The sequence below is a fragment of the Panthera leo genome, chromosome C2 (genome assembly GCF_018350215.1).
Source record: "Panthera leo isolate Ple1 chromosome C2, P.leo_Ple1_pat1.1, whole genome shotgun sequence".
Lineage (NCBI taxonomy): Eukaryota > Metazoa > Chordata > Mammalia > Carnivora > Felidae > Panthera > Panthera leo.
This window is the reverse complement of record NC_056687.1, coordinates 11,797,056-11,808,735: the sequence shown is the minus strand read 5'-3', so window position 1 is coordinate 11,808,735 and position 11,680 is coordinate 11,797,056. Positions and strand designations below refer to the sequence as shown.

Genomic DNA, 11,680 nt, shown 5'->3' with positions numbered 1-11,680 from the left:
GAAAACATGTTTTATCGTAGGTGCTGTTTGTTTTTTTTTTAAGTTTGTTTGTTTATTCCTTTTGAGAAAGAGAGGGAGAGGGAGAGGAAGCACAAGCAGGGGAGGGGCAGAGAGGGAGAGAGAGAGAATCCCAAGCAAGCTCTGTACTGGCCTGATGCAGGGCTCGAACCCACAAACTGTGAGACCCTGACCTGAGCCTAGATCAAGAGTCGGACGCTTAACCGACTGAGCCACCCAGACGCCACTTTAGGTGCTGTTTTATACAAAAGATTTTATTATACCTCCACGGGGCACCTGGGTGGCTCAGTCAGTTAAGCGTCTGACTTCAGCTCAGGTCATGATCTCGCTGTCCAGGAGTTCAAGCCCAGTGCTGGGCTCTGTGCTGACAGCTCGGAGCCTGGAGCCTGCTTGGGATTCTGTGTCCCCCTCTCTCTCTGCCCCACCCCTCCTTGTGCTCTGTCTCTGTCTTTCAAAAATGAATAAACATTAAAAAAAAAAAGATTTTATTATACCTCCAAATACTGAGCAAGCAACAGCTATTATATTGCAGTTTTTTGTGGGATTTTGTTGTTGTTGTTGTTGTTGTTGTTGTTGTTTTAAATAACAACAAAGCAGGGGCTCCTGAGTGGCTCTGTTGGTTGACCAATAGGTCCTGATTTCCGCCCAGGTCATGATCTCATGGTTTGTGAGATCCAGCCCCCCACTGGCTCTGTGCCAACAGTGTGGAGCTTGCTAAGGATTCTCTCTTTCCCTCTCTCTCTGCTCCTCCCCACTCAAAAGAAATAGGTAAACATTAAAAAAAGAAAAGTAACAACAAAGCACATTTCACTTTCTAGTCGTACTTTTCCCTCCTAATTGGTATTACCATCATTTCTTATTCTTTTCCATTGTCACCTGTGTGGTCCTTTACCTACCAATGACAAACCATTTCTAAAAGCAAGGTTGCGCAGAAGCTTTGTTATTTTGATTCTTAGAAATGAGACCGATCTGCTTTCAAGTGAAGGACTAAAGAGGAATTTAATTCGCGGAATAGAAACAGTGTCTTCTGTTTTGCGTTTGCCCAGATGTCAATGTTGTTTCTTTGGAGGGTGGGAGGTGGGGGTGGGGAACGTTTGCAGAAAAAGGTCAAGAACAAGGGCCCTCCCTTCCCCTGGTCCCAGGCTGCACTGGGGGGAGCCACGTCCCTGAGTGGCAGGAGGCTGATGGTAGTATCTAATTGCCATTGCCAGGAAGGATCTGGAGCCCAGGCTGATCCACCCCCCTTTGAGTGGATTGATGAGCATCTCAGCTGTGCTGACAGCAGGTTCGATGCCTGAGGGCCCTTCCCCCGTTTCCTGGTCTTGGTCCAAACTCTAACGAGCCCTGGAAAGTCGGACAGTAACTGGACTTGATTTCATTGACGTGGCAAAAAAATGATTCGCGACCACAAATATTCTCGCCGTTCTGATTTTGTAATAATCAGGGCAGGCTAAATATTCTCTATGTAAGACCGTGCATGTGTCCTCAGACCTAGTTCTTTCCCTAGCTCTGGTGTTATCAATGCTGGTGATGAACCAAGTCTGATTTATACAAAGCATCTCATGTAGGAAATGTCTATGACTCTAGGTCTCTGATTCTCCTTGAGAAATGACAGCAAAGCTAGCGTGATAACTTTTGAAGATTAACCATTGCTAATTCAATGAATGGTAAAACTAAAGAAAAACAAAAACCAAAACCAAAAAAACTGATTCCATAGTTCTTGTTTCTGAGTGTTGTGAAGTCAGAGCACAGGGGTGCCCACCTTTTTAAAAGATACACTTTCGGGGTGCCTGGGTGGCTCGGTCGGTTAAGCGTCCGACTTCGGCTCAGGTCATGATCTCACGGTCTGTGAGTTCGAGCCCCGCGTCGGGCTCTGTGCTGACAGCTCAGAGCCTGGAGCCTGTTTCAGATTCTGTGTCTCCCTCTCTCTCTGCCCCTCCCCTGTTCATGCTCTGTCTCAAAAATAAATAAACGTTAAAAAAAAATTTTTTTTTAAAGATACACTTTCTTGGGGTGCCTGAGTGTCCCAGTCGGTTAAGCGTCCAACTTCCGCTCAGGTCATGATCTCACAGTTCAGTGTGTGGGGGTGAGCCCTGCATCGGGCTCCCCCCTGACAGTGTGGAAGGAAGCTTGCTTGGGATTCGCTCTCTTTCCCTCTCTCTCTGCCACTGCCCCACTCCCACCTTCTCTCTCTCGAAAGTAAATAAATAAACTTAAAAGAAAAGACACACTTTCTGCGGATGAAAACATGTATCTGGGTCAGGAAATGCAGCATATTTCCAGTAATCAGTTTTGCCCATTTGTCTGACTTCCTTTTCAAATGACTTTTTGTTTCTTTGTTTTTTGGCTTGTAATGATTAAATTATTAAAGTATGGGGGGGTGTTGAAGTTTAAATTTAGCTACAATGCTTTGTTCCAGGCTGTTTCTGAAGTGTCTAGAGCAATGCCTGGCACATAAGTGAGTGTTCAATAAATATTGGCTGAAAAAAATATTTGTTGAGGGGTAAAAAGTAAATGCATTCATCTCTTTCAATCCTTGGAGAAGTCAAATTTAGGTGTTGGATGTATTTCCTAGAATAACCTTCATTTGAGTCAAAGTGCTTTAGGACCGACTCACTTTTTTAAAACATTTTTTTCATGTTTATTTGTTTCTGAGACAGACAGACAGAGCATGGGCAGGGGAGGGGCAGAGAGAGAGGGAGACGCAGAATCGGAAGCAGGTTCCAGGCTCCCAGCTGTCAGCACAGAGCCCGACGCAGGGCTGGAACTCATGGACTGCAAGATCATGACCTGAGCTGAAGTCGGACGTTTAACCAACGGAGCCACCCAGGCTCCCCAGGGCTAAAGCAATATGAGTGACGTCCGTTTGAGAAACAAAGAGTGTCTCTGGGTCTGAGATGGTCCAGGGAGGTTCTGGGGCTTCCTCTGCATAGATCTTCCTGTACCACTTGCGGGGGTGAGTGAGGAAGTATTTGCAGCTCTCCCCCGGGTCCTGGGTATTTATTTGACTGGGACAATGCCAGCAGGTGACAGTGCCCTCCCGACTGCATGTCTGGGGAAGGTCAAGGCAGGGCAGGAGGCTCCCCCAAGTCAGGGGTGGGGGTGGAACTCCAAGCTGGGGGGTCAGACCCTCAGGCAGGTCAGAAGAAACTGCCCCGTGGTGAACACTTCCCAAATTCCTCCATCTAAGGTTTCCCTCGATCTAGTGACTTTAAAAAGCTGTGTGAGTCAGTACTTCTTGGGCACAGCCAAAGGGCCACCTCAGTTCCTGCCAGGGCTTCCCCACTCTCCACGTGGAGGGCCCACTCCAGTCACCTCGGGACCTAACACTAGCACCAGGACAGAAGAGAGAGAGAGAAGGGCTCCTACAGAATCCACGACTGCAGACCCAAGGAGAGCGTCCTGGGACAGAATCCAGTCTGACTCATCAACCTCTCAGTAGCACATCCAGCACGGCCTGAGATACGAGATGCTGCGTTTGTTGGGTGGCCTTGGTGTCCTTTGTTACTTCCATTAAAATGCAAACTCCACAAGCTCAGAGTTCTTGTTTCTTGTGTTCAAAACAGGGCCCAGTGTGGAGTAGAAGCTCAATAAACATGTGTTAAATGAACCAGAGAGGGAAGGAAGGAAGGAAGGAAGGAAGGAAGGAAGGGTGGAGAGGGAGGGAGGGAGGGAGGAAGGAAGGGTGGAAGGAAGGAAGGAAGGAAGGAAGGAAGGCAGGGAGGGAAGGAGAAAGGCAGGAAAGAAGGAAGGAAGGAAGGAAGGAAAGAAGGGTAGAAGGAAGGAAGGAAGGAAAGAAGGAAGGAAGGAAAGAAGGAAAGAAGGAAGGGTGTGAAAACAACCTGTGCTTTCTGAACATGGTTTGCTACCCCTGGACTCTTTCTGTTCTTGCCTTCACCAACAAATTGTACCTAAATAAATTTGTGTTTGTTTTGTTTTGATTAGTTTTCTAGGGACACCCAGTAAGTCACATAACTGTGATGTCTGAGGTTTCAAAGGAAAGATGGAAAGTTCATGTTCACGATAATTTAAGACTACGAGAGAAGGGAAATTCACAAGGCATTTAACACCCACGAAATGTAAGAGAAGCTCCAGGTAACAGCCTGTCGCCAGATGCCTGTGACTTTGCATGGCTCTACACGGAGAAAGTTAGCCAACCCAGGGCTTAAGCTTGAGGATTGCTAAAGAATGAACAAGACGTATCTGGCATCTTTTTTCCCCTGGGCCCAAGTCATATTCTGGGCTTTGCAAAGTCAAGACAGCGTCTGTGGCATATCCTGCAACTATAGGCGGCCTGATTTTTACACGGTCGTGAAACACAAGCACGTGAGAAACAAGGTCCCCCCCCTCCCCCACCCCCCACCCGGCTAGCCCAGCCTGACTGTGGTTTCTACAATCTTCTCAAAAACGGAAGTAACGCTGCCCCCTTGCCGTTTACTGCTCCTCAAGAATTTAGGAGTTTCAAGGCGTAAGCTGTAGTTGTTTCTGGGTTGTAAGATTATGGGGGAATTTTTTTCCTCCGCTTTGTTATTTTTCTGTCTTTTAGGTTCACCATAACGAGCATATACTGTTATTACAGCAAGGACAAAAGCAATAATGAAAGCTGGCCCCTTTTTCCCTTCCATTGCAAGTTAGCCCACGTACAACCAATACGATAGTAGCCATCGTCTAGAGCAGAAGTCAGACCTGAAGCAAAATGAGAGTGCTTTTCACTGCCTTTTTTTATTTTAATGTTTATTTATTTTTGAGAGACAGAGACAGAGTGCGAGCAGGGAAGGGGCAGAGGGAGCGAGACAGACACAGAATCCGAAGCAGGCTCCAGGCTCTGAGCTGTCAGCACAGAGCCCGACGCGGGGCTCGAACCCACAAACTGTGAGATCGTGACCTGAGCTGAAGTCGGACGCTTAACCGACTGAGCCACCCAGGCGCCCCTAACTGCCTTTCGTAATGCACCTTTGGACATTAAGAAGTCTGGTTTGTATTTTGATTGCTAGGAAGCTGAGTTTAGTCAATGTGGACTTTTGGACCACATGTGGACATACTGCCTCCCCGCCACAACACATTCTCTGACTTCATGTCCTACACTCATACTTTTGCCCTAGACCTATAATTTCTTATCTAATATTTTGTACCATGTATGCTTTTTTATTTACAAATCTTTACGTTAAGAAAAACGTGCATTAAGGGGCATCCGGGTGGCTCAGTTGGTTAAGCATCTGACTTTGGCCTAGGTCATAATCTCACCATTCTGGAGTTCAAGCCCTGCATCGGGGTCTGTGCTGACAGCTCAGAGCCTGGAGCCTGCTTCGGATTCTGTCTCCCTGTCTCTCTGCCCCTCCCCCACTCGTGATCTGTCTCTCTCTCTCAAAAATAAACAAACATGAAAGAAAGAAAGAAAGAAAGAAAGAAAGAAAGAAAGAAAGAAAGAAAGAAAGAAAGAAAGAAAGAAAAAGATGTATTAAGGAGAAAACAGCCAGGGGCACCTGGGTGTCTCAGTCGGTTAAGCATCCAAATTTGGATCAGGGCATGATCTCACTGTTTGTGGGTTCGAGCCCCGCATCAGATTCGCTGCTGTCAGCACAGAGCCTGCTTCAGATCCTTTGTCCCACTCTCTCTGCTCCTACCCCACCCCCCCCCCTCAAAAATAAATAAACATTAACAAAAGGAGGAAAGAAACAACCATACAGTATATTTATTATTCCGAGCTGCCTTAGAATTCCAGAGAATGAGGTACAGCATTTTTTGTTTTTTTGTTTTTTTTACTGAGAAGTGAGATTCAGCTGATGTTTCGTAGGTATTTCCCAAGCTAAGCCAGTGTGTTGATTCAGGTGATTGGCATTATTACATCAGCCTCTTCTAGAAGTTTCAACTTTGGCATGAGTCTCTTCAAGGGAAATGTATACCACAAAGAATTGTCTGGGGAGGGGAAGGAAGTCAATGAAGAAACCTGCTGTTGCAGATAATTCTTCCTCTTCACTGCTGTAAGATATTAGAATATATGTTAATCTCTGCCCCTGGTTCCCGGCATAGAGTTCCTGAAACCATTGTAATTTCCTGGGTGATGGGAGTGTCTTTTGCTCTCATGAGGTGACTCTGAGTGGGCTTGGGGATGGCCCCTGGATGAGAGCTGGTCACCAGAAAGAACACACCATGATTGGAAGCTTGGAATTTTCTCTCAAGAAGGGAGAAGGGCTGAAACATTAACTCCAGAGTTAATTATTGATCGTGCCTACGTGAGGAAGCCTCCATAAAAAAATCCCAATAATATAGTATCGGGAGAGCTTCCGGGTTAGTGAACACATCCACGTGGTGGGAGGGTGACACCCCAGCTCCACTGGGGCTGAAGCTTCTGGATTGGGACCCTCCCAGACCTCTCCCCATGTACCTTTTCATCTGGCTGTTCATCTGTTTCCCTGACCATATCCTTCAATGAGCTGCTAAGTGTGAGAAGGCGTTTCCCAGAGTTTTGAAGGCCCTTCTAGCAGATGAATCAAACCTGAGGAGGGGGTCATGGGACCTTGGATTTGTAGCCCAGTCAGACAACAGTTGTGGCTCACCTGGGGACCTACTCTCTACAAGTGACATCTGAAATAGGGTGGGAGCGGTCTTGTGGGACGGAGCCCTGACTCCGTGGGATCCAGCACTATCTCCAGGTTGATAACGTCAGAAAGGAGTCAAACTGTAGAACGCCCGGCTGGTGTCACGGAGAATTGTTTGGTATGGGGAAAACCACACACACGTTTGGTGACCAGAAGTGTCAGAAGCGTTGTGAATGTGGCAGCTGTATGAGAACAAGGAAGACACACGGGAGAAAATCATAGAGGGAAGAATGCAATTGTTCCTACACACCTACCAGTGGACCTACGGGCTGGTCAGCACTGCCCGGGTCGTGGCCCAGCCAGCGCCTGTTTGCAAACGGAAAGTTGTAGCCTGGGGGCTCCTGGGTGACTCAGTCAGTTAAGCGTCCGACTTTGGCTCAGGTCGTGATCTCACGGTTCGCGAGTTCAAGCCCCGCGTCGGGCTCTGCGCCGACAGCTCGGAGCCTGGAGCCTGCTTTGCGTCCTGTGTCTCCCTCTCTTCTCTGCCCCTCCCCCGCTCTGTCTCTCTCTGTCTTTCAAAAATAAATAAACATCAAAAATTAAAAAAAATAAATAAATGCTTTTAACTTGTAGAATATGTACCATAAAATTATCTTGATTGTATGATTTCCCTCATGAAACATCACGAACTGGGGTCTGAAGGGAACTCTTGTTGGTTCTTGTGCGGTGAACAGTTTCATGATTTCTGGTCCAGAAAAGGTATGACGTGGTAGCTTGACCTGGGCTAAGCAACGTGGCTGTAAGGGAGGCTGGGAATTTGCATTTCCTGGAAGGTTGAGTATTCACAGATATACTGAACATTCCCCAGATATACAAGGGCATTCAAAAGGTCGAGTCAGAAAACAAGAGAAACGTATGTTGGTTAGGAGGAGGGAGGGATATGGCTTAAGCCAAGGTCTTAATAAATGGTGCCTATTCTTATCAGTGTGAGCACAACTCCCAGTTAACTGCTGGTGCTTGTCGTGACTCATCAGATGCCTCATGTGAGGCCTCCTGGCTGCAGTCAGCTTATTTATGGCAGTCACCTCTTAGTCTGAGCCTGCTGGTGACCTACACTCGTGTCCAACCTGCCAGGTTTTTCCTGGAAGTCTCCAGGACCCCGATGGCAAACTTAAACACAAAAGGTTACTGATACAATCTTAATCCCTCTGGAAAACAGGGAGAGGTTTGAGTTTCTCTAAATTACACAACGGGAGAAGGTCCATTACACAAACCCTGGCCTGGAACCCATGAAGAAATCTCCAACCCCCCCCTTCCAGTTCCCACTGGCACCTTCCCAAAGCCCTGGGCCCTAACCCTGGAGTCGTTGGGGCTTTTTCAGGGGACTCACCAGGGTCAGGAATATTAGAGCGTTGGCATGCACCTAAAAAGAGGAGTATCTTCTCTTTTCGAAAAGGTTAAAAGGAGGGGCGCCTGGGTGGCTCAGTCGGTTAAACGTCTGATTCTTAATTTTGGCTCGGGTCATGATCTCACGGTTTCGTGAGTTCCAGACCCACATCGGGCTCTGTGCTGATAGCATGAATCCTGCTTGGGACCCTTCCTTTCTCTCTGCCCTTCCCTCCACTTGCACTCTCTCTGTCTCTTAAAATAAATAAATTAAAACTTAAAAAAGAAAGAAAGAAAGAAAGAAAGAAAAGGTTAAAAAGAGCCATAAACAGGCACCCGGGTAGTGCAGTCAGCTGAGTGTGTCTGACTCTTAGCTCAGCTCAGATCTTTATCTTGAGATCATGAGTTCAAGCCGCAAGTAGGGCTCCATGCTGGGCATGAAGCCTACTTAAAACAAAAAAACAAAACAAAACAAAAAAACCCGGGAGGGGCACCTGGGTGGCTCACTTGGTTAAGTATCTGACTCTTGATTTCTGCTCAGGTCATGATCTCACAGTTTTGTGAGTTCGAACCCCACTTTGGGCTCTGGGCTGACCGTGCCGAGCCTGCTTGGGATTCTCTCTCTCCCTCCCTCTCTCTGCCCCTCCCCTGCTCATGTTCTGTCTCTCTCAAAATAAATAAACTTTAAAAAAATTATTAAAAAAAAAGAAAGGAAGTGAAAAATTTCCTCCTCTCTCTGCCTACTCTCTCTTCTCTTGGCCAAATTTCTAGATACTACCCATCCCGTTTTACAGAGGCATGGAATGCATAATGTACTTTGTGACAGTTATTCTTGCAAGGGTCCCTCAGAAAAGGCAGTAAAGGAGAAAAGAGTGTGCATTTTCAGAATGAGGTTTTATGGGGTCCCATGGGAAGGGAGAGCCAGAAATGCAAGTTTGCAGGAAGAGGAAAGGGGACCCCGTGACGGACACAGTGAGAAGATAGGCTCCAGTCAGTAGACCCTTGAGGTAAATTTGTCCTCTTCTATGCCAATCCCTCTGACCTTGCTGTTGGCATTTCTTAGAACAGAGGACTCCTAGTGACAAATCAAGGCCCCATTTAGCCATGCTCAGGGCCTACTCTGTGCTCAGAACTCTTGCTGCTCTGTCTGAATCTATGGGGGGACACTCACCCCCCTGCACGTTGGAGGCAACCATCTCAGCGAAGGTCAAGGCTCACACGAGCTGGTAAGGAACAGAAGAAGGTGGGAGGGAGGGGCAACAAAGCTCTCAGCAAGTGCGAGCTCCAGCAAGAGATTGAGTTTTAGAATTTGGGGTATGGGCGGGGGTGGGGTGAAGAGGTGAGAGGCAAAGGAAGGGGGGCAAGTGGCGTCAGATGAGAAGGCGTGCGTGGGGACCCTCAGGAAGTACATCATCAAAGACGCACGGGTGGACGAGCAGGGCCTTGTCGGGCGGGGAGCCGCAGAAAGCATGATCAGGCAGCCAGAGCCAGGCCTGGTGACAGGTGGACTGACATGGCAGGTGAGCAGTTTGGCGTGAGGTGCAAGGGGCTTTGAAGCTAAGCAGGACGGGCCAAGAGCCCTCCCACCACCTGGCGGCTGTGCGACTTGGGGGTATGATCAGTCAGGTTTGGGTCGGAGAAGTAGAAGCACCATGTGGGTGTGTGTGTGTGTGTGTGTGTGTGTGTGTGTGTGTGTTTGGGGGCGGGGGGTTGGACCCTGGGCTATTGCCGGAGTCAACTACACAGTCTAGGTGGGACTGGTTTTCCAGTGTCTAGGGCCGGAGGCTGTGGCTCTGAGTGCAAGTGGTCAGGAAGAGAAGGCCGGACGGCACAAGGACGAGCCGGAAGCTGAGGCTGAGCTGGGACCACCATCAGCCCGTCTCTCACCAGCTCTAAGCCTCCAGCATGGATGACAGCACGGGCGTCCTGCTAGAAAAGCTGGCGCCCTTTGTCGGGCAGCTAACACGCGCCCGCGTCTCCCAGGAGACGGGGAGGCTGTAGCAGCTGATCCAGCAGGAGCTGGAAGAGTCTTGGGCTGGGGCCACAGCCATCCAGGATGCCAGCGGAGAAGCCACAATGCTACGAAGTGCAACAACGCCTCGCGCCCCGCCCCAGCCTCCTGAGAGTGAAGGAATATGGCTGCAGCTTCCAAATCTTGTACAAAAACATCCTTCTCTTCCCCATGCCAACTGGAAACTATGCAGGAAGGGGAATTCGAGGAAATGCAGTTACACCTTAGCTACACGGACACCATCCAATCCACCAAGTGGATTTGCCCAAGTAAGGGCGAGTTACTTAATTCCCGGGGCCTCAGTCTCCTCATCTGTGAAATGGCAGTCGTAACCCCCTTAGCCGTGAGGACTGAGTGATACAATGCACGGAGAAGCCCCCCCGGGGCCATCAACCAGTGTTGGCTCCTTTCTGCCCCCCCTCAGCTACCCTCCTGAGGGAGGTGGGGGGAGCACCTCCAGATTATTAGCGTTAGGAAAACGCTTCGGGAAGATTAACTGGTTAGGAGGTAGCAAGTTAATGGAAAGGGAAGGAGGAATTTGGGTTTTGTAAGGCTGAAGTTTATATAGTATTATCAATTCTATTATTTGTATTTGCACATTTATATTTATTTACGTAATGATGTATGTATTAATATATCATTTATATGTCAATCATTATATTAATTGTATATTGTGTATTAAAGCATATACAACTAAGAATATAAAATTAGATACAAAATATTTACATACACTGAGAAAATAAATCACAAGTTACAGATTTCTTTTTTTTTTTAATTTTTTTTTTAACGTTTATTTATTTTTGAGACAGGGAGAGACAGAGCATGAACTGGGGAGGGTCAGAGAGAGGGAGACACAGAACCTGAAACAGGCTCCAGGCTCCGAGCTGTCAGCACAGAGCCCGATGCGGGGCTTGAACTCACGGACCGCGACATCATGACCTGAGCCGAAGTCGCCGCTTAACGGACTGAGCCACCCAGGCGCCCTAGAAATGTTTCTTTTGACAATTTGTTGTTGATATATACCATCAAGACACTTCTCAAAACACACACACAAGCTACAGCCGCCCCAGCACCGCCCTCCTGGAGAAGTACGTTAAAGAAGTCAAAGAGGGAAGAGACAGAGGTCATAACCATTGTGGTTAAAAGCTCTTACTTTGCAGACTTCAGAGGAACATATGACCATGTGAACACAGAGCTGGCAGCCCCTTCCAGGACCGTGGAAGAGAGTTGTGCAAGGGAGGGCTAGGGGTTCAGCTTTTGGTCCTTTCACAGTAAACACGCCTCCAGAAGGGAGAAGCTGCAGAAAGGAACCCACGTCCCTGTCATGTGCCATGACCAAGGAACTGGATGATGCTGTGGGGGCTATCCATGGAACCGGACAAAGGGCGGTGGATGCTTGGACATCTTCCACAAGAAATGCCAACAGGATTGGCTTCACGTTCTCTTAGGTGGAAAATCTCTGTGGAAGTCAGAGTCATCCAGCAATGACCTCAAAAGTAAAAGTCTTCCAGCCAGGAGGAACAAGAAACGGGAAATGCCACCCGCTGAGAACTGGCCTTTGCAAGACATCTGCTTGGCAGTTACTTGCGTTGGGGATATTGTGTGCTTAAGGTGTCAGCAGAGTGGACCGCTACGCAGCAAACTGGGCATGCTCCTTTTAGTACTCTGTCAAGGACTTCTGGAAGGAAAAATGTAAACCCCCTAAGTTTTAGCAGGGAAGAGCTTT

The 11,680-nt window shown here is 48.0% G+C and overlaps 1 non-coding gene across 1 annotated transcript; it reads left to right on the top strand.

Annotated features, from left to right (window-relative positions):
• Window positions 1-1,423: 1,423 nt before the first annotated feature.
• LOC122199035 lies at window positions 1,424-1,554 on the top strand. Its single transcript, XR_006193307.1, has one exon. It is a non-coding gene; the product is annotated as a small nucleolar RNA SNORA72 (small nucleolar RNA).
• Window positions 1,555-11,680: the final 10,126 nt, after the last annotated feature.